At 39.6% G+C, this 22203-nt stretch overlaps 1 long non-coding RNA gene across 2 annotated transcripts in view; it reads left to right on the top strand.

The window, feature by feature from the left end:
* The window catches only part of LOC106027366 (uncharacterized), a 66376-nt gene extending 45573 nt beyond the window's left edge, over positions 1 to 20803 (top strand). Inside the window, exons 3-4 of one of the 2 annotated variants that reach the window (XR_001200960.2) lie at positions 2625 to 2745; positions 18452 to 20803. This is a non-coding gene — a long non-coding RNA (uncharacterized LOC106027366). Of the gene's footprint in view, positions 1 to 2624; positions 2746 to 4277; positions 5254 to 18451 lie in introns of those variants that run through there. The other variant, XR_010041918.1, reaches the window with a different exon arrangement.
* The last annotated feature ends 1400 nt before the right edge of the window (positions 20804 to 22203 follow it).

Genomic DNA, 22203 nt, shown 5'->3' with positions numbered 1-22203 from the left:
CACACAAGAGAGGAAATCATAAAGATCAAAGAAGAGATTAATGCAATTAAAACTAAGAAAACAATACAAATAATCAATTAAAGATTTGGTTTTTTGAAAGAATAAACATGATTGATAAACCCCTAGCAAACTTAAAAAGAAAAGTAAAGAAAAAATTCAAATCCATGCAGTAAGGAATGAAAAAAATGAAATCACTCCAGACGCTGTGGAAATTCAGAAGATCATCAATACCTACTTCAAAATCTTTACGTGCAGAGGTTGGAAAACACAGAAAAAATGAGCAGATTCCTAGAAAAGCACAAACTACCAAAGCTGAACCAAGAGGTAAAAATTCTAAATCACCCAATGTCAGTTAATGACATTGAAAATATAATTAAAAACTTACCAATGAAAAAAACCCACATCCTTATGGATTCTCTACTGAATTCTGTAAGAAATTTAGAGTAGTTTAATGCTAAACTCTTTAATGAAATTGAAAGGGAAGCAATTCTTCTTACATCATTCCTGGATAAAAGTATTACTCTGATACCAAAACAAGAAAAGGTCCCAACCAAAATAGAGCATTGCAGGCTAATCTCCCTAATGAACATAGATGCAAAAATTCTAAATAAAATACTAGCAAACGATGCAGCAAATCATCAAAAAGATTATACATTATGACCAAGCAGGATTCATTCCAGGAAAGCAGGAATAGTTCAACATACACAAATCAATAAACATAATATACCATATCAGCAGAGCCAAAGACAAAAATCACATGATCATACTAATAGATGCAAAAAAATCTTTTGATAAAGTACAACACTCATTCATGATAAAAACCCTGAAGAAAATTGGAACGATGGTCTTTACCTCAATCTGATAAACACCATCTATGACAAACCAACAACCAATATCATGTCCATAAGTGGACAAAAACTGAAAGCTTTCACTCCGAATTCAGGAACAAGACAAAGATGTCCACATCACCACCCCTATTGAATAAAGTTCTGGAAATGCTAGCCAGAGCAATTAGATAAGAGAGAGAAATAAAAGGGATAAGGATAGGAAAAGAAGAAGTTAAATTATCACTATTTGCAGATGACATGGTACTCTACATAGAAGTCTCCAAAAACTCCACCAAAAGACTTTTAGGAGATTTATTCTTTAATGGTCACTTTCAAATAAACACATTTTGCAAGTATGTGTGTTGGTGATACAAGAAGCTAGATACTCAGGCAATAAAATACAGCTGTTTTAAACATACAGAATTGTATAAGTTCTTATCTGAAGCCTGGGAGCTGGCAGGCTGAGAAATTTACTCAGTTGGGTCATACATGGTCTTCTCCTTTCCTGTCTCCTGTGTTGCTATCAATAAATAAAATCCACATTTGGGATAGTTATAAACCAACACTATGTCATGGACACAAGACAAAATTCTTTGTTAACCTGTGAACCTTGATTATATGTCTGTGGTATTAAGCACAATGGTCAAGATTCAGAACTTTAATGCCATCTGGCTACCTGATTTCAACTCCATGCTCTGTCACACTAGCTGTGTGACTTTGGAGAAGTTGCTTAAATCTTCTGGAGCTCAATTTGCCCTTCTGTAAAAAGAATGATTAAAAGAAGAATCGATAAGTATGCTCTGAAGCTTCAAAGAGTTACTGACTATACAGCATTTGTACAGTGTGTGGTACATAGGGCAATTTGCCCCTAGAAGTTATATTTATTTTTGATTGTACCCATGTGACACAGAAGAGTTAGCTGAGAATGGACACTCAGGTAATCATTACTCAGACCCAACCTACACAATTAAAAGAGAAACAAAATTCAGAACTCATTAACCTTTTGATTGTTCCTTGAATCCTTCTTACTAAGAACTAATTAAAAAATACTTCAGCAAAGAAGACTTTCAATGCATAAAATAAAAATAGAACTGATGGTTTCAGAACATTGAAGCAGCTGTCACTGAGGTCTTTTCCTATCTCAGAATCTGCCTCTCGTAGCAGAAAGGAAAAAGAGTTAAGAGATATTAAAGGTAAGAGAAATACTTCCTCACATGCAGTGCTCAGATAAGCCAGTTCATTCTAATGGGACTCTTCTGAGCTTTGTGGGTAATTTAGCTCACGTAGGGAGGTAGAGAAAAGCTAGGAAACCCTTTCATTCACAAGGCGGGAGAAAAAGGATGTCCCGCATACATGGAAAGGAACTGGATCAGTGATGTGGCTAGAATGTATAAGCCAGAGTTTAACTTAATTTCACTTAGTCATACAACCCCTTTTATCTGTTTGCTTAATACCAGGCACTGTGCTAGGCACCAAGTATAGACAGTGGAAATAGATCGATAGTTGTTAGTGAGCTCACATGGGAATGGGAAGACAGACAAAAACCAATAAAGGTATATGGAACAGATTAGGTAGAAAAAAAAATGAAAATGATAAAGATACAAGGGGGCTGTTTTAGAAAACGTAATATGGCAGTCTTCTCAGATAATGTCACAAATTAACTTTATATTTTAAATCTCATCCTTTGTGCAACTTATTTAATACACCTTAATTGAGCACTAAATGTGTGCTAGGTTCTATGCTAAGAGGTGGAAAAATAGTATTGAACAAAATTGACCAAGTTCCTTCCTTTTACAGAACTTTCATTCTTAAGAAGAAGGGAAAGCACATGTTTCCTTACTGGGACTGCTGAAGTGCAGGATGAATTCCTTGTAGCCATCTTTGAAACTGACTCCAAGTCTTTAAAGAAGAGGGTGTGGTAAGATATTTTGTCCTTGTGTTATGATTACATGACCACCTATTAACCTCCTCCTGTAGACCCTCGGTACCTACTTTCCCATATATATGTCCATAGCTTGAGGCAACAGTAAGTAATATGCATTTGTTTTCCTTATCTGTGAGGCACCAGACTCTGATTATTAGCTTTCCAGCAGCTCTGCCTTCATATTTCCAGGTTCTGAAACTCAGCACCAAAAATGAAGCTCTTATTTCCCTTCAATTAGGTTCTGTTGCTATGTGTGCTGTCTTCATTAGGAGCTTTCCTGCTTTAGTCACTGAAGTCAGACGTCTTAGGATCATCACCAAGTTTTTATTTACTTATTTTTGTATTTTACTATTTTGATGTGGCTCAGTCCTATTGGCTCTGTTTCTCTGTCCCCAGAACTTGTCCTCTCCTCACTGTGGCCTGCCTGTCTCAGGTCTGCCTTCACTGAACGTCTTGTTCTAGTTTTTAATGTCATCCTCGACAAAGCTAACAGAGATCTTAAGATGCGAATCTGATCACTTACACTCTGTTACTGAAAACTCTCCCAGGGTGTTCAGTGAACTACTGCAGATTAGCACTTCCTGGTGTGGTGCACAGTGCCGCTCAGTCTGGCTCCAACTCATCTCGTTCAGTTCCACGTGGCAGCACCAGCCACAGTCCTCCTTGTCATCGGGCTCTCAAATGGTGCCAAATGCCTTGAATCATGGCTTCATTTATATGACACTTACATAATTTTCACAAAACTCTCATCAGGTAGATAGTATTATTACATCCACTTTGTAGAAGGTATAGTGTCCCCAGGGTGACACAGGCAAGGAACTGAGATTTGAAAATGTCTGTCTTTTTGAGTGTGAGTTTATAATAATGTTGTCTTAAATAATGTCCATTTCATTCAATTGTGACAAACTTCTTTACCTCCATGACATTTGCCTGTAGTGTCGCCTGCAACTAGCTGTACCTCCCTCCAGCTTTTCAAAACATTCTTTAGACAGAAGATTGCCCCCAAGGGATACACAGTTCTCCTGAACTACCACCAGACCCCAGATCTTGTCTGTTGCATCTCCTGGAGTTCCTCTGAGAGGGAAGTGTACTTTATTATTTGTGCTACTCCAGTGCCTAAGATAGCACCTAAACAGGGCAGGTACTTAGCAAATGCTTGTGATGTAAATAAAGCCATGTATGAATGCACATACAACTTTGGGAATGGGATCAAGGATTAGTCTATCCATCAGTTGTAAGTCTTTCATATGCTGACCTCCTTCCCTGGAATTCCGCAGCACATACATTCTAAACTAAACATGCATTCATGTATTCTCGTATCCATTCATTCTTCCAGGATGCACTGAATTCTATTTAATCCTGCCTAAATTCTATGTGCAAAAATGAAGCACAGGAATCACTGTCCCCACAGACCTCACTGAGCAAGAGAGTGAAGGAAACTGTCATGCATATTCTCATTGTAATTCAAAAAACAAATTACTCTTTGGAAAACCTTCCTGTGATTGTTTATTTTTTTCTTTTATTAGATTGACATGAGTCTTGAAGGATGGGGTAGAAGTCAAACAGAAAATGCAGAAGGGGAAATAATTTCAAGATTATTCAAATTGAAATAATTCCAAATTGTTGAAATTGGTGTTTGAAGCAGCAAGAACTCAATTGACTATGAGGCAATGAAATATGTGTTTTAACAGAAGCTTACATGGTGGGTTGAATAAAAAGAAAGGAGTTTATACTCACTTTAAGGACACCATCAAGGAATTTATAGGAGGATAACAGTTGCTGATGTGAAATGTGACAGTTATCAGAATCAAATTGGAGCTGTGTCAAGGATTGCTGTACCTGATTGTCTGATAACTACCACAGAGACTCTGCCAGAACCACAATACTGTACAGAGGTCACTGCAACCTCTGGCATTCAGCAAAGAGTCCTTCTACAAGGGCAACTTCCCAGCAACTATCTGGCCAACCTTGAAATGATTCCACTCTGCGGTATCACTGAGGCCAAGGGAAACTGTTTGACAGTATCTGTGGTAGTCCTCCTCCTCTTGTCCTTGGATATATCCCCTTGTCTCAACCCCTCTGACTAGGCCCCTCGGTTACTGTGTCATGCATGTTCTCATTGCAGTGCAAAAAACAAATTACTCTTTGGAAAATCTTCCTGTGATTGTTTCTTTTTTTTTTTTTTTATTAGATTGACATGAGTCTTGAAGGATGGGGTAGAAGTCAAACAGAAAATGTGGGAGGGGAAATAATCCCAAGATTGTTCAAACTGAAATAATTCCAAATTGTTGAGACTGGTGTTGGAAGCAGTGCCAGGGCACAGAGGTGCATGGGTTTGTGCGATTCTGGAGGAGGGCAGGCGGACGCAGAGGCAGCCTGGCCCAGAGCAACACAGATTTCAGATGCCCGGAGGAATGTAGACTCTGTAAATCCTGGGGCATCAGTGGCATCATTTGAATGGGTGAGTGCAGATGTGTTTTTCTTGTTTATTTGTTGGTTTTGGTTTTCAGAATCACATCCCTAGGATCCAAGCAGAGAACAGATAAGGTCCTGGGTAAGGACAGCTCATATGAAAATGGAGAAGAAGAGATAAACTTGAAAGGTGCTTGAGAGAGGGTAAAGAGAACCTGGTAGCTGGCTAACCGTGGGGCAGCCATGAAGAGCAGAATGGAAGAAGAGATGGTGCCACTGAGCTTGGGGTACACGGGTCTGTCTCTCAAGGGAGAGAATGATTCAAAAGCAATAAGGAGCTGATGAATGTTATTAAAAACATACTCCGTTATTTGACTGAAAAGTTCCCTTAAAAACATTCTATCCCATATGTTGATTTTCAGATATTTGTTTGTGATATCTTCAACAATAATTATTTAATAAGTTGTTTCAAAGTTAGTGGTTTACAGATTCTTTGGGCCCTTGGGAGCCAGAAAGCTGAGTAGGCAGAGCACGAAGCCCACCTCTGTGTCACGTCCCCTACAGCTCCTCTGCATTGATATCTTCTAACATTGGGCTCTCATTTGGAATCCAGAAATGGCCCTGGAGCTTTACAATCTTCACAATTACTCATGCGGTGTTTTATTAAGTGTAAATGTTTGGCTGTAGTTCTGTATTATGGAGTGTTTGTTCTTTTGTTTATTGTTTGTTTCTGTCTAGGAAGGTGGAGATCACATCAGGAAACTGACAGTCATAAATCTAGCATGTACGTCTGTTTTAAATCACAGATAAGATTGTTTTGCTTGCCAAAGTAAACATACAAGCATCTCAGGCCATGCCACAGCATAGAATAAAATTTGTGTCACCAAAACAGACCAGAGGGTCCCTTGTCACTGTTTTGCTGTGGATCTCAATGGTAAAAGAAGTAGAGAATGAACACAAGCCACAAATCAGCTGAGAATTAACACATGCCATTGTTTTTGAGCCTTCCAAATATTTTCCAACTCCCATTGTGTTTTTCGTGTTTTATACCCCAAACTCCTGCCAAAACCTCCTCCAGTGACATTCTTCTTGGGTTCCTAAGTCATCTGGACCACAAACAAGATTTCTCCTAGGTCATAAATCTCAAGGATGTATTTATAAGTGTTAAAAATGAGGAGATGACTACAATATATATTTTTACCATTTGGGGGTCAAAAAATTGATGTTTTAAAATGAGAATTTTGCTGAGTTTAGATGGTCTACTTTTGATTTGCACTTTTAGGATTGATTTCAACTGAATAAATACTCAGAACATATCTAAAATGAAAACTACACACCATCTGGCTTTGCTAAGTGTAGAAGTTAAGAAAAAGATGGATAGAGCAAAAGACTTCAGAAAGCCAGATAACATTAACTGAAAGTGCAGACACAGACAGAAAGCTCTTTTCCTGACATATACATATATTTCACTACCCATGGACAAATCACTCTTTAAAAAAACTCTGCCTTCATCTCTTTTGTCGAACACTTTGAATTTTCAGTGTGGGTTTTTTTCTGTTACTATAATTAAGTTATCTAACTAATAAGAAGATATTTTTTCCTTTCTTACATTTGTGCAAATTTCTAATTTATCTTTCACATTAACTAAATTTCCAAGCATTGAATAAAGATGACTAACATTATAATTTAAATCTGATTAGGTTAGTTCTATCCTGCAGCCAAAAGCAAACAAATAAACAAACAAAACAAAATATAAAAATCAAACCAAACCAAACCAAGAAAAAGCAGGCAAAGGGAGTGGAAAACATTGTTCTAAAAGTTAAGCTGATTTTTTTTCTTATTATTTAAAATATATATTCTACTTTATTGTTGATTTTTAAAGTTGAAGTATATTCTGTGATTTTGAAAAATTATGAAAAAATTTTTAGAGGAAAAGAAAACATATCTCTAACCACACTAATATTTTAAACTCCTTTGGTATGTACAGATTAAAATCTATTGTAATTGTGTGTGGGATCTTGATTATGTAGCTATGCATTATTTTAACACACTTTATGCAACATAAAGAACAATTGTTTAAAAGTGAGAATAATCATGCTCTTATTTTTGAAGTTATGTGTTCATTGATGCTACTGATGTCATAGAGGAATATTTTATCCTCTAAAAACCTTGTTTGTTGGTTCAGAATTTTGGCTAAGATTGTCAATCAACAGTTTCTCTAGATCCAATCTCTTATGCATGGAAACTGTCACAAATGAAAAACAAAACAATACCCACATGCCATGAACTTCAGGTTGATTCTTGTTTTGACAAATGTCTAAGATTATAACATCTAACTGATTGCATTTCCACAGGGAAACCATACAGGGAAACCATACAGGAAAATAACCCTAGGCTATGAAACTTATTGAAACTTTTGCTTTGGTTACCTTTACTTAGGATCCAGCTTAGCTCTGTGTTAAAACTATGTTTTATTTTTACTTTCTCAAATAATTCGTTACACTCGTAAGCTAATTAGCAGTCCATTTGAATTTCTTTAGTGTACACAGAAAGGACTGCTGGGTTGGGATGAATACAGAGTAATTTTTTTCTCTCTCTATCTCCTCTGCTTCCTCACCACCCAAGGCTTGAGGAGAGATCCATCTATTAGTGATTAAATATTAAATCTCACACTTGTCTTTAAAAGGGTAACTGAAAGTAAATAATGGGGCAAGTTTGATTTAATGTGCATTTAATATGAAAAAAAAAGTCCCCTGGAATTGGGGTGGGTTACAAGTTGGACATGGGTGGGTCATGTGAAGTGGACATCAATCTCATAGGGATATTTAGGACATCTGAGTGGCTGAAAAGAAGCTTCCTACAAGGGGCTGGGGATTTAGCTCAGCGGCATAAGCGCCTGCCTTGCAAGCAGGCAGTCGTGAGTTCGATCCCCAGTACCGATAAAAAGGAAAAAGACCAAAAAAAAAAAAAAAAAAAAAAAAGAAGTTTCCTACAGTCAAGGGGCCCTCTGTGGGGCTTATTTGAAGCCCTTGGCAACCATCTTGTTTCCAGGTCCTACATTTCAAAGGGGATCTCCCCAAAGTTTAGAAAGCCCAGAGGAAGGGATGGGATCTCACTATAATGGCACTGGAATGGTGAACAAGGAGCCAAGAAGGATGCCACTTAAGATGGCACATAGTTACTCTTCCAGATCTTTCCAGGTTACTATGAGGAAGAAGGGTTATGTGTATTCACCATAACCGCAGTGAGTGGAATTCTTCACAACAGGTAGACTAATATACATATTTAAGCTTAAGGAAAGGAAAGGAAATCTTTTTATTTGGTGGTCGTGATGGGAATTGAACCCAGGGCTTTGAACATAGTAGGCATGCACTCTGCTAATGAGTTATACCTTATCAGCCCCATAGCAGCCATTTTTTATGGCCTTAGGTCTTCTAGGTGACAGTCAAGTGATACAGGGTACAGAGGAGGCCTGTTATGTAGGGTGAACAGAGAGAGGGATCACTTTTGGAACAATCAAACTGGACGATTTATGGCATCTCATAGTATTGAAGACCAGATTCTGTTAGTAGATATGAATTATCTGTGTGCCTAAATATGTGAGTCTAATAGACTCTCTGCAAAAAACAAAATGGAAATGCCACTAACAAGACACTTGGCTAAATTCTAGAGTTCTGGAAAGAGACTGCCTGGGTTTACCACAATGAGACAAAATACTTAGTTTCTCAATTTCCATGTGTGTGAAATGGGAGTGTAAGAAAACACATTCCACAAGGTTGGAGTGAAGATTAAGTATAAAGCTATTAGACCAGGAACTGGGATAAGCGAGCTCTGTTTACGGGTTGCCTGTTATGACCACGGTTGGTACTAAGCCAAAGCTGCATCTTAGCTGAATTCAAGTCATAGCACATGCAGATGGTAAAGTTGTGTAAAATGAGATTTCATCAAGAAAGCTGATCTAAATTAATTCTCGACCTTCTGTAACTGCATGCAGAGCACTTATCTAGAGACTTCTTTTGTCCATTAGTAGACAAAAATTTTTCTCACTGAAAACAAATACTAAAACACATGACATTCTTTTTCAATTAGTAGCTTTTGTAATAAGCCAATAAACAATTTAGTCAACACTTCTTGGTCTTAGTTTCATCTCGAGCACCCAGTTTCTCAATTTCATCCTTGCTAACAAAATCGTTATTAGCAAAATGAGAGCCAGCTCAGAGAACCAGTCTGAAATGACTTTCCTTGAATTTTAAACAAATAAATAATGCCTAACTTAGGGAGTATGTAGTTCAAGAATATACGATAGCAGTGAAAAAATCCAGCAAAAATAGAAAGGGACATTTTAGATCAGAGGATAAACAATAGCAGGTGTAACAGGTTATTAACTCTGCACCTTTTACTCCCTTCCTCCCTTAGTAATGTTTAACAAGGCTGTATTGATTACAATAGCCTTGATTTGTAAATAGGAACAAAAGATCACATTGCAGGCAGCAGACCATTCCTTGCATACAACATCTGTAAGCCAAAGACTTCATTAATAATTGATTTTAGGAGGATTGTACAAGCCCATATGGGCCTGTCTTTTTGCCAGCATGCTTCATCACAGTGTATTGCTTGATTTATGAATAACTGTATGATATTAGTGCTGGAAGGCACCGCGGATTGGAAATTAGAGGACCTATTCAGAGGCAGAGCCAGAGGTTCTGACTCCTGTTAGAAAGCCTATGACACTAAATATATGTGAGATCTTTCATTAATAGAACCATAACGGTGGTTGCAGACAAAGAATCTGACAGCTCAATGATGTAAAATATTTCTCCAAGCAGGTCACTATGGGAGATCTCTAAACATTCCTGATTTTTTCTTCTGAGCTTCTCCATGAATCCACAGAGAATGAGGATTGGGTTTGAGAAATTGTTTGTTCAGTGAGAAACACAGTCCTTGGCAAATAGGAATTGGCCTCAATGGGCCCAATTCTTAGTCTGGAACTTTATCCAATACCGTATAAACTACTCGTCTGGAAACTATATATATATATTTTTTTGTCTTTTTCCTTTTTTTTATTGGTACCGGGGATCGAACTCACGACTGCCTGCTTGCAAGGCAGGCGCTTATGCCGCTGAACTAAATCCCCCACTATAGTTTTCGCTGCTGACTAATATCTAGAAAGCCAGGTGGGATTGGTGGGTCATCTTGCTCCTTTTCTAATCACCTGCCTGCTCACCTATGAAGAAGGCCATGGGACTGCACCAGCAGCCCTAGTATTTGTATGACATCTCTGATATCTGGAGTATTTGTGGCTCATGTTTCTACCTTGCCCATTGTGAGTAGACTGGATGTTTGGCTTCCAATTTGGCACTGGTCATCCTCAGCTCCATGATGTACGGGCCGATATCAAATTACTCCTGATTCTACCTATATCTGACAACCTGGACTTTTGTTTGTCTGAGAAGAGTTTTGGTATTCAATCCCTCACTGGTTAGTTGTCTGAATTTATTGTAATTTACTGTTCAAGCCATGATCAAAACTGTGGATGGCCCAGGCTGCTGTGGCATTCTTTGCTGGGGTCCACCTTCAACTATGACTGGTTTCATACAACTGACTGCTCTAACTCTAACACAAAGGATGTGTTTTTCATCCTCCTATGCTTGACAGTGGCCACTGCTACCTAGAGATGAGACTATAACTTCTACTGCCCACGAATCATTGACACCACCCAGTTATAGAGCCATCCACTGCTTCTTAGGACTGCAAAATGTCATGACTGGACCTGGAAAGAGATGGTAACAGTATCAACAACAGGCTCCACAGGTGGTGAAAGGAAATGAGGAGGATGGAGGCATTGCCAAGGTGTGGAGCTTTGAAATAAAATACAGTGCAAACTGAGACTATGAAGGAAGCCTGGGAAGACTTCTTAAAGTCACAGCAAAATGTTCCAATGTGCCAAGTAACCCAGCCTTTCCGGAGCTTTGATGAGAATGCAAGTTCCTTTTGACCTTTTTCCCATCTCCTGCAGGGATGGTGATCCCTTACTCTTTCTGCTTTCTCAAGGGTATTCTTTTGCTAACTGTAAGTACCTACAACTTCTGACACCCATAATAAGGACCCACTGCCATTTAGGGGAACCAGCCTCTGCTGAGTGTGGGCGCAGTTCCCCCTGGAATTACCTCGGCCTTGCAGGTTTTCCCACTTCACTGGCTTCTCCTCCTCAGATCACACATCAGTTCTCAGCCTCAAGAAGATGTGTTTCCCATCACAGTGAAGTGCTGGACTTTGAGATATTGGGTGGCCTGGTCTGGCCAGTCAGATTCTGACAGGTAGAGACCTTATTACCTTCCACGTGAGGCAACCAATGATCTGTGGGAAAATCATGCCACCATATTTTATATGGAGCTGCCCACAAGGTCACTTTTCTGTTGTTGAAACAAATGTCTGAGATGAGGTAACATATGCAGTAAATAGGTTTATAGCTCATAGTTTTGGAGGCCTTGGGTATGGCATTGGGCTCTCCTTCATGCTGATGAGAGGTTTTTGCTATATTCCAATACAGCAGCTAGAGAGATCACATGGCAGGACAAGAAACAAGAGAGAGAGAGAGAGAGTCAAGTTGCCAAGTCACTTGTTTTTGTAACAACCCATTCTTCTGGGAAAAGCAAGTCATTGCTGCAAGAACCTATCCATTCTGCATTGATCCCTTCAGGAAATCGGAGGCCCATGACCCAATTACCTTTCACTAGGCCTTACTTCAAAGATTTCTTCACCTTGGTGAGACCAAGCTTCAAGAACACAAACCTTTGGGAAATGGATCATCGCCAAACAATAGCTCCCCACAATCTTCTGGAGAGCCTCTCAGTGTCTGTGCTTCTGTCTCTACCAATTTCCGCCTTCACTGGAGGTATTATGCCAGGGATTCCAGTCAAACATGTCCCTCACAGAAAGGCTGGAGTAGAGAAAGAAAATCAACTTCTTGTCTGGAGTGTTAATGAAAAATCACGTTGGTATTCCTGGCTGTTTCATTGCTGGTAGAGATAGTTTTCTTTTTCTAAAGAAACTTTTTTCACATTTTCAGTGCTGGGGATCAAACCCAGAGATTCACACAGGCTGGGAAAACACTCAGGTTGTAAATATTTTAGGATTTAAGGGTCACACTTTCTTTCTGGCAACCACTCAGCTGACATTGTAGAGGAAAGCTGCCGCAGAGAATATGTAGATGAATGAGCGTGGCTGCTTTCCCATAAAACTGATTTACAAAACTAGGCAGTGAGCCACAGTTCTCAGGTACCTGGGGTATCACTGTACTCCCTTCAGGCTGCTCCTGAAAAGTGTACTAGTCAGTCTTCAGCAGAGTTTTGGAACCTAATTTTATCGTCAAACAGACCACAGAAGCACAGACAGAGTCTCACTCTTCCAGAATGGCAGCCCTGCCTATGTCAGTTAAAGACATCTAGTTCTTTCTGGGACTTGTTCCTTCATTTCTGTGTTTTAAGGACATTCTGCCTCTTTTTTCTGTCTCTGTTTAAACGAAACTCCCTCCTCAAGGCTCCTGATGATTCTGACCCTATATCAGCCTAACTCTTTTTGTTGTACGTTACTCCTAAGCTTCACAAGAGGAGACCATAGTCATTGCCTAGCACTGTCAAGGCTCATGCTACGTGTCCATTTACCGTCTGATGTTTTGCAGTTGTTCAGTTGGACTTATTCTCCAGGGGTGCTTGTTCCAAAAGGTGGCTCCAATGAATGAATAATTATTTTTGGTTGTGGCACCCACCTTATCACAGGTACTCTGGAGATAAGGTTTTATAATAGGATCTGGGACCAGAGCTCTCAATGACAGCCTGCTTATTCTCCCGTGTGTGTGTGTGTGTGTGTGTGTGTGTGTGTGTGTGTGTGTAACTGTTTAGCACTTCCAGGTTTACTTGGCTGAGCAGTTAAAACCACAGAACAGACATCCTCAGAAGATCACCCATGGAGATGAAATGTTTGAGGATTCCACGGTCACTGGCTCAGTTTATTGCTGATAAAGGTGACTCTAGATAGCTGCACACTCATGTATCTACATGTTTCAGGCTTCTGAGAGCTGCAGGGTCCTCAGAGGCAGTTGTGAGGACAGGGTGCCAGTGAAGCTGGATTAGGAGGTAGGGAGCGGAGGAGGCAGCCTGACCTCAGGCCATTCCCACCTCCCCGTGGTCAAATTGGAAGGAGAGTTTAAAAATGACACAAACTACATGTCAACCCTATCCTATGCAGGAAGAAATTGTGTAAGTCTGTGTCTTAGAAACCTTTTCACTGAGACACAATACCTAGTAGTCAAAATTTAAAAGAGAAGAGGTATATTTTGGCTCACAGTTTGTAGAGGTTTCACTTCATAATATTCTGGCTCTAAAGGCATGACAGAGGAGAATGCTGAAGGACAGCTGCCACTTCACGGTAGACAACACTGAGAACAAAAAGAGGAGTTGGGAAGGGATAAATACTCTTCTAGGTCATGCTTTGTCTGACCCACTCTACCTCCAGACAGCACACCGCTACACGGCTCCCATCACCCAATCACCTTCCAAACACATGAGGCTGAGGGCTATTTTAGACCTAAATCCTGACAGTCTGGTAAGCCTTTGTGGTCTGGCAGTGCAGCTTGAGAGGCATGAGAATCCAGTTTGTTTCCTATCCCATGGGACATTCATTTAATGAATGGAATGCTAACCTTGACATAACATTCCACAATAGTAGGATCAGGCAATACATTGCATCATGATTCTAGCTTTTAGCTCTGTGAGAAATTTGTAAGATCATTTGGAGAACAATTTTAGCTGAGGCACATTGCTGGATTGTCTACTGCCAAGTCCCGAGAAGTGGAATAGAGTTTTGCAGGACCTTACACTTCAATGAATGTAGCTAATACAAGAAACAAAAGCAGGAGTGGCAGGATTGTCTCTTGAGTCAAAATTTTATGAAGTAAATGCTTGTATAAAGCAATGCAGGTGTGGAAAACACTGACCAAGTTCATAAACAATGTTCTTATAAAATGTTAACCTCTAATTATAATTGGCTGCCACTATTGTCTATTTTATTTGTCAATAAGAACTTGTTTTTACAGTATTGGGAATTTACCCCAGGGCTTTTTGCACTGAGCCACCTCCCCTCAAATGTTGAGACAAGACCTTGATAAACTGCTAAATTGTCCAGCCTGGTCTCCAACCTACTATCTTCCTGCCTCAATCTCCAGGAATGCTGGGATTACTGGTGGGTTCCACCATGATTGTCTTTAAATGTCATCTACTTCTGATTGTTTCCTGTGGTACTAATGGGACTGATGTCTTCACAAAGCCAATAGAGTGAGAATTTTCTAGAAATATGTACACAAACCAAGAAAAATCTTGTTTCAAATGGTCTTTCACACTCATTTTTTCTTTACCTTGTGGTGATTTACTTTAGTCCTGTTTTCTTTTTATCAGCTCTTTAGTCTGAAAATTTTCTATTTCTTATAGAAGAGCTTTAAAATAGAATGTCTATTAAATTATTTTCTCATGTATGAAGCAGCCCATGTTGAATGGGGATATTATCAGAAAGGACAATTTTGAATATTGAAGTTGTCTCAAAGAATTTATGCCAGAACAAAGCTGGAAGAAAACCTAGAAAATTTCTAACTTAGAATTATTTTATTTTTCTAAAAAATATTTCATGCTCTTCTCCAACTCTTTACCACAAAGAAATGGGGTGGGAGCCAGCATGTTTAACTTTTGCCCCAATGTTGACAAATAATTCATCTTCAAGGACTCTGCTTTGCTAGCTGTTAAATGAAGTGAATCTTTTCTGAAGAAAATATTCATAAAATTATCTTCAAAATGGCTGGAATGAACAAAGTAATGTGATGAAATCTGATTGCTTACAAAGGCCAAGCTCTCCAGGATGACATCCAAATATCTTTCTATTAGAGGTCAAAGTCACCTTCCACTTCATCTTTCTCCTTTCAGAGTTCTTGATCCTTCATTTCTCAGTGAACTCTCTGGACTCTGAACCTTTGTTCCCGCTACTGTTTCTCCTCCTCCCTACTGCATGGCACGCCCCACCCACTTTTAAAAACCAAAAGCTGCTTCTATGCAGTGTTCTCTACTCTCAGCAGGATGAATTGGCCCTCTTCCCCTGTGCTTATAGCAGACTATTTGTCTCTTGGGACAGTTATTTGTTTTCTACTTCCAAAAGTAGGGCCCTGAGGATGGAGGAATATATCTGTCTCTAAACATAATAAAATTGCCAAGTGTCTGAGAGCATGAATGGTGCATAATAGATATTCGTGACTGAAATTTCTCCACACAACTGCCCTGAACAACCTAGAATTATTTCAAAGGCATCTGGCATGTCCTGACCTGGTGATAGAACAGGTATTATATCTACCTGGTAGAATTTAAGAATAATCTAGTTGTACAGAAGAAAAGATGAAACTGGCTTGGCATACCAATTGGTGAAGAAAACCTAAAGTCATGGCTGAGTGTTATTTTGCTGAAAACGTGAATCAAGCAATACTGTCTTGGAAAATTGAGGCAGGGAAGGTGAGTGGAATGTTTTTTCACCCCCTGCAGTATATGGAGTTGAATGGAAAACTAGTAAATTGCCACTAGATGACGCTGTTTCCTCATCTGGAGATGAGACTTGTTACCCCAGAGGCCCCAGACCGCAGTGCGAGTGCTGTCAGGGTCTGGGATCCATCTGTTCCAGCCCTGTCCCTTCTTGGAAGGAACAGACCTCTGAGAGACCCTGGGATTCCTCATTTGTAGAACAAAGAATCTTGGATGTGGTGATTTCTGAAACCTTTCCAGTTACTTTTTGATAATTTAGAAAAGAAAATTAAGACATTTGACATTCTGTATGCCTTTTATATAAGCATATTCCTTTTGTACACAAGTGCCAACTTTTATTTAACCAAATATCATTTAGATAATTAAAATCCACATAACATATGAGGCAATAAACAGATGAACAATGGGGCACTTGTGTACACTGTTACGTTTTCTGGGCCTATACCTTCCCCAGGTAACAATCTTATTCATGTTCTCAGTGAATTGTGGAGCTAGAAAGAATCTGAGAGGTTGTCAGAGAGGTCAACCCTAATATCTAAGCATAAACTTCTCCAGGGAAATATTCTTTCCTTTCTTGGTCACTTCTCCTTTTAGGCTCTATGGTTTTGGAACGCTATCCTTGGCTCCAGCTCTGCTGTGCCTCATATTTTCTCACATGGGTAATGGATCTGACGCATGAGTTCTGAAGCTGGCTTAAATCTCCCTGAATCACTGAGTCACTGAATGGCATTGACACCGTGTGGTGGTGTGTGAGCTCCTTTTCTGACTTGGTGACTGAGATCTGCTAAGAATGCTTGGCTCTGTGTTTGCTTTAGACTTTTTTAGTTATGTGGAAGTTAAATTCCCAGGCAAGAATATGGTGGTAGAACCAACTTGATCATGGTGTTTATTCCTCTCCCTGAAGTAGAAGCATCCTGTGCTGTCTCTGCCACTACTGGCTGTTAGTGGAGCCTTAATAGACCCCCGCACAGCAAAGGGGTCGCTGCTCTTCCTGGTGAGTCCTGAAGGTCACATGTCTGCTGCATCTTGCAGTTATTTATCCCTCATAAACAGAATAGCACACCTTTAACCTACCTGATGCCATTAAAAAGTTATCTCAATAGGGCAAGGCAGTTGCTGCTTGTTAAAGAGAATTTGCAAAGTAGAAAGAAAAGAAACAAAATTTAAAAAGTGAAATATTTTAGTTGACTTCTTACAAAGGTGTATCATATCTTTCTCCATCTGAAAAAGGTAAATGGGCTTCAATTTTGTTCTTCTGCTTTGTTTCCTATACTCTAATTTTGATAGTTGTTTAGTAAATATTTAAGTTTTCTTGCTTTAAGTAGAAAAATGAAAATGACAATGATCTGTGAATGTGCCAACAACTCCTAATCCTCCCCATTCCCGTGATCCAGCAAACTCTCTCACTAGATCAGTTCAGCTCCAGTGTTCACAGTTAACAAGGTTTCATTAGTGCTGAAAAAAAATTTGCCTTTGCTTCCAAACATAGGACTATGCTCTGATAGGGCCTCGGCAGGGAACAAATTTCCCTTTTAAAATATCTTTTTGCTTCCCTGGTGTGTAATCTTGTCCTTTGAAATAGTTGCAATCAGAGCAAATTACCTAAAGAGTAAGGGATGAAAAGATTTCATAGTCAGTGTGGGTATTTTGTAGTTTTCCTTAACAGTTGACTTTCCCTTAGTAATTTAAAATGATCCAGGAAATCTGTATGTCCTTGGCCATGCTTTTCTTAAATGTGCAAGCTCAGCTTTGAAGGTAACAGTGATAGTTTCAGTTGGAGCTCGGGATGCCTGGAAACCTTGTTACTCAAGTCCCTCCTTCAACAGGGACTGTGTGGAGTTTGGCAAACAACTGCTGCCGTAGTTGGAAGAAAGTCAGACCAGAAAAGAGTAGAGGCCCAAATTCTAGATGCTTCAGTCAAATGTGTCCACATAGAAATCAGGACAGGTCATCTTCGCAACTGTCTTTAGGCCCTCAGAAGCCAGGAGAGTCTTGGGTTTGAGGCACAGCCTCAGTCTTTCAGTAGTTAAGGCTGGGCACCTGGCAGCACAGGAGATAAAGAATGGTGCTTCTTAGACTCTGTCCTGAATTTTCCTTGGCACTACAGTCCCCTTGGACCTGGGTGACTGTCAGAAAGACACCTCTCTGTAAAACACACAGGGTACTCTGCTCCAGATGCAGAGCTGATCACACCCACGCTGGTCTGTGTGTGCTGGAAAATGAGTGTTTGCTTGCTAAGGTCAGGGAGACAGAGAAAGTTTCTAAGTTCACTAGGGCTCAGCAGATGCTTCACTTCTGGGAAGAGAGACTGAAAGGTCAGTGTGTAATTTTACAGTGTCTTTGGGGGATGCCAGGAGGGAACATGCATCACGTTAGTGTTGTTTCTGAGCTTCCTACTTTCTTGCTTTGTACATACTAGGGATGTATGAAAATTTGAGAGGTTAACTTTCCACGACTAAACAATGTTCCCCCAGATTCACTCAGAAGACAACAGGAAGTATGTGGGGCTGGGTATCAAGGGAACTGTTAACGGCCTTGTCCAGGGACAGTGAATCTTTTAGAGCTTTCAAAGATATAAATAACCCGCTGTAGCATGTGCACATAGGTTTAGCAGCAGTGGCCCAGTCACTAATGGAAATTCAGGTGGAGAAGAGCTGATGTCTATTAAGGCATCACCTTCTTGAGTCTAAGTCTCTCTTTCCCTTTCTTTGCAGGACTGTAAGTATGTGTGGGAATCAACAGATTCAACTCCCTTGAACATGCATTGAAAGAACAAATGAACAGAGGTTGGAAGGACTCTTACAGGACCTACAATATCACCAGCCCAATGTTTCCCAAAACTAAAGTGTTTATGGTAAATGTTCTAATTCTACAAACTCTGTGGAGCCTTTATGAGATAACAAGACTCAGTCGTGAAGTGGTAGGCATTTAAACAAGAAAAGATTTGGACAGTAACTTAAGAAATTGGATCAGCACTTTCCAATGGATAAGAACACCAAGATCTTAAAAATAGGGGACACAGGAGGTCCAAATCAGGGTGTGTCTAAGTAGGAACCATGCAGGTCATCTCTGTAGATGTAGTGAATCAAAAATGAGGCGCTAAGGGGTCAGGACGGTGCAGGGTCAGACCTTTGTCTCTTAGCAGCTGATAGATTGGGTGCCTGCCAGCCAGCTTGGTCACTCGGGAACAGAATGTAGGGTGGAAAGTTCAGCCACTGGTAGCTTAGAAGTCTAAGGTCAGAGCAGAGTAACTAATTTTATCAAGGTTATTGGACCTAGTTCAAAATGAAGCCCAATACCCTATCTCCTCCCTTGGAAAAAGCAGAAAATCTATTTCCTCAAGTTACTTTAATGTTGAATACTTCAAATATGCATTTCTATCTTTAGTGAAGTTAATTTTTCATACACTTAACCAAAAGCTATTGAAAAATCCAGATATTAGCTGATATTCAGAGAAATTTTATATACATGACAAAGTATAAAATCATTGGATTTCCCCTTGAACATAAAAACAAATAACATTACTAACATCAGTTCAGAGACTCATAAAAAGAAGAGTAATTGCAAATTTTAACAGCTGAGAATGAACTACATGGAGCATGGATTCATTTAGCAGCCTCTGCAGAGAGACACAATGAATCATGAGCATGTCTCTATCAAACTCTGAATAATATGTCAGTTTCTAAAATTGATCTTGAATGTATTCAAGTAGAGTCATCTCAAGATACTTCTGATATGAATCTTGTCCTGAGCAATAGGACTTTTGTGGGGATGTTTCAACCAGGGGAGTGAGAAACCCTCTGTTCTTTGCAACAGTGACAGTACACAGCATAGACCACCCTGTTTCACATAAAGCTGTAATTACTGGGTGGGCCAAGGAAATGCTGGTGGAGGAGAGCGTGGATAATGGTGAGACTGTGTGGGTCCTTCTGCTGAACAGCTCCTTGAACTTTATCAGTATTTTGCCCTTTTTAAGTTTCCTTGGAGGACACAGTACTGGCAGAATATTGGCTATTATTAAAGCCACATGGCAGGTAAAAGTCATTTATGGTATTATTTTTATTTTTGCTTAAAATTTTCTATTATAAAATTCAAAACGTTTATTCAGAGCAGTTCTCATGAGATTTTTTTCAGTAAAAAGAACATTCTCATTGGCCTTCTCAATTGAAAACCAATTAAATGAAGAGAAATAGACATAAACATTATTACATATACCCATTATTATCTCAAGTTTTATAAATTTATACACAGTTATTATTATGGTTTATATCAGATGGCCCCTCAAGTCTTATACAATCATGGATGAAGCTGAACCTATCATTTATGATTGGTTCATTGTCTAGCAATGGGATTGGTGGTGTGAGTGCTACACCCGCCCAGGGGTGGAGCCAGCATACAGTGTAAGGCAGGAAGAAACCATATCTCCCTTGCCTGCCTGGTTCATGCTTTGCTGTTTGGGGTGGCCATGAATGGCTGCCTCCTGCCCATGCCATCTTGCCTTGCAGCCAGCTGAGTATGGACAAAAGCCCCAAGAACTGTAAGAAATAAACCTTCCCTAACCTAATTTTTGGCGTCAGGTATTCTCTCTCAGAATTAAGAGAAAAGTAACTAAGACACCTATTATTTATATTTCTAGTTTTTAAGATAAGTTAAACAAATGTGTATCTTCTCTAAAGAGACTATTTTTTTTCCTACCCATGCTTATACACTGAAAAATTCCATTAGGATATGGAAAATAGGCACTGAAAAGCCCACTTTCCATCTATGGAACGGACTTAGGAAATGACTCTTAATTGAATTCACCCTCCCAAAAATGCACTTGCTTTTTATGATACTGGCTGTATTTCATGTGGAAGAACTCCAGTGAGCATTGATTCTAGCTTAATGGTGTGCTCTGTGATACACAGAGCTGCAAAATTTCCTGGGAACTCAGATTCAAGAAGGAATAGTGCTTGGTTTAGCTACATATGCATCATTTTCATTTTAATTATTAGCTCTAGCTTGCGAGTTAAAACTATAATCTATGCTCTCTGGTTAAATATTTTTAAATATCTGTTTGAAAATTGTGTGTGTGTGAGTGTGAATGTGTATCTGTGTTCTCTTTTAGCACAGAAAATATAAGTATTTGGAGAATAAATTGATGAATATTAAATAAGAACTACAGAAGCACTTTATTTATTTACTGAGTACATTCATTCAGTAAGGAAATGTTTTTGATGTATTTTATGAGCTGGGTACTGTGGTGGGTGCTGGGAATATAGAGAAGAGCATAGCTATGTCCTCATGAGCATTTCACACTTGCATGAGAGCAAACATGAGTCCAAATACACATGTGACCACATAATCACACATGCTACTGAGGGCGGGAGAGGAGGAAAGTGTGCCTTGTGAGTATGTAATAAGGCACTCTTGTCTAGCTAAGGGTTAGAAAAACATACTGGGAAGATGACACATGACCTGATATCCAAGGGTAGAAATAGTGCCAGATTGAAGGACGTGTCCTTGGGGTGGCTCTGCTTCTGGAGAGAAACATGGCATTTTGGAGGCTCTAGAAGCTGAAGTAGCTGGGCATAAAGAACAGATGGAGACCAGTGATAAGTGCAGCAGGTCGGTGAGGCACCTGGAAGCTGAGCCAGCAGGGTCACAGAGCACATGAAAAGAATCTGCTCTTTATCTTAAGAACAATTGGAAAGTCTATTAGCAGGAGCGTAACATGATCTAATTTTCCCTTTACGGTGATCACCTTGACTGGAGTCTGGAAAATGGATCAGGGTAGGACTGGAACGGCAGCAGCTTGGGAGACAGGGGGATGCATCAGTGATAAGCCATGGGTTGGGAATGTGGAACTGCACTAAAATATTGTTTCATAGTCTCTAAGATCACAAAGTGTGGGGATCCTATTTGTGAATGGATGTGATGAGCTTTATAATAAAGGTGATTGAACACACTCGGTGAGCCCAGTACACAGAACAATTACATTCAACTTGGAGGATTCAGGCAAGGTGCATGATGGGGTGGCATCTGATCTAGGCCATGGAAGTAAGTGCCGAAGAGGTGATTCAAAATTATTCTAAGGAAAGGTGTAGAGAGAATAAATTTCAAAGTAAACCTGAAATGTTCTAGAACTTTGGGGAAGGACAACTAGTATGATGTGGACCCTTATTCTCAGTCCACTCTGCTTCCAGCCCAGGCCAGGTGCTTCTGGACTACTGTTTTCAGCATTCTTTCTCTTTCTTTTTAAACATTGGTAGTTTTCTCATTTTATTGGGGGGCAATTTCATTAATTTTGACCAACATGTCTGAGATAGCAGGATAGTCATTTTCATGCACTTCTTGTCTTAACCCAAAGGATAAAACAAAACTGTATTGAGTAAATGTTGACACCATTTTAACAATGTAAGAAATGACATGAATAAGAACTTTTCACCATGAGTTCCATAGAGAGTCAAGATCTTGACTTTGATGA

Source organism: Cavia porcellus, unplaced genomic scaffold, assembly GCF_034190915.1.
Source record: "Cavia porcellus strain 051 isolate PalLab524CR breed Dunkin Hartley unplaced genomic scaffold, mCavPor4.1 scaffold_22, whole genome shotgun sequence".
Taxonomy (NCBI): domain Eukaryota; kingdom Metazoa; phylum Chordata; class Mammalia; order Rodentia; family Caviidae; genus Cavia; species Cavia porcellus.
This window is presented reverse-complemented; position numbering and strand designations above follow the sequence as displayed.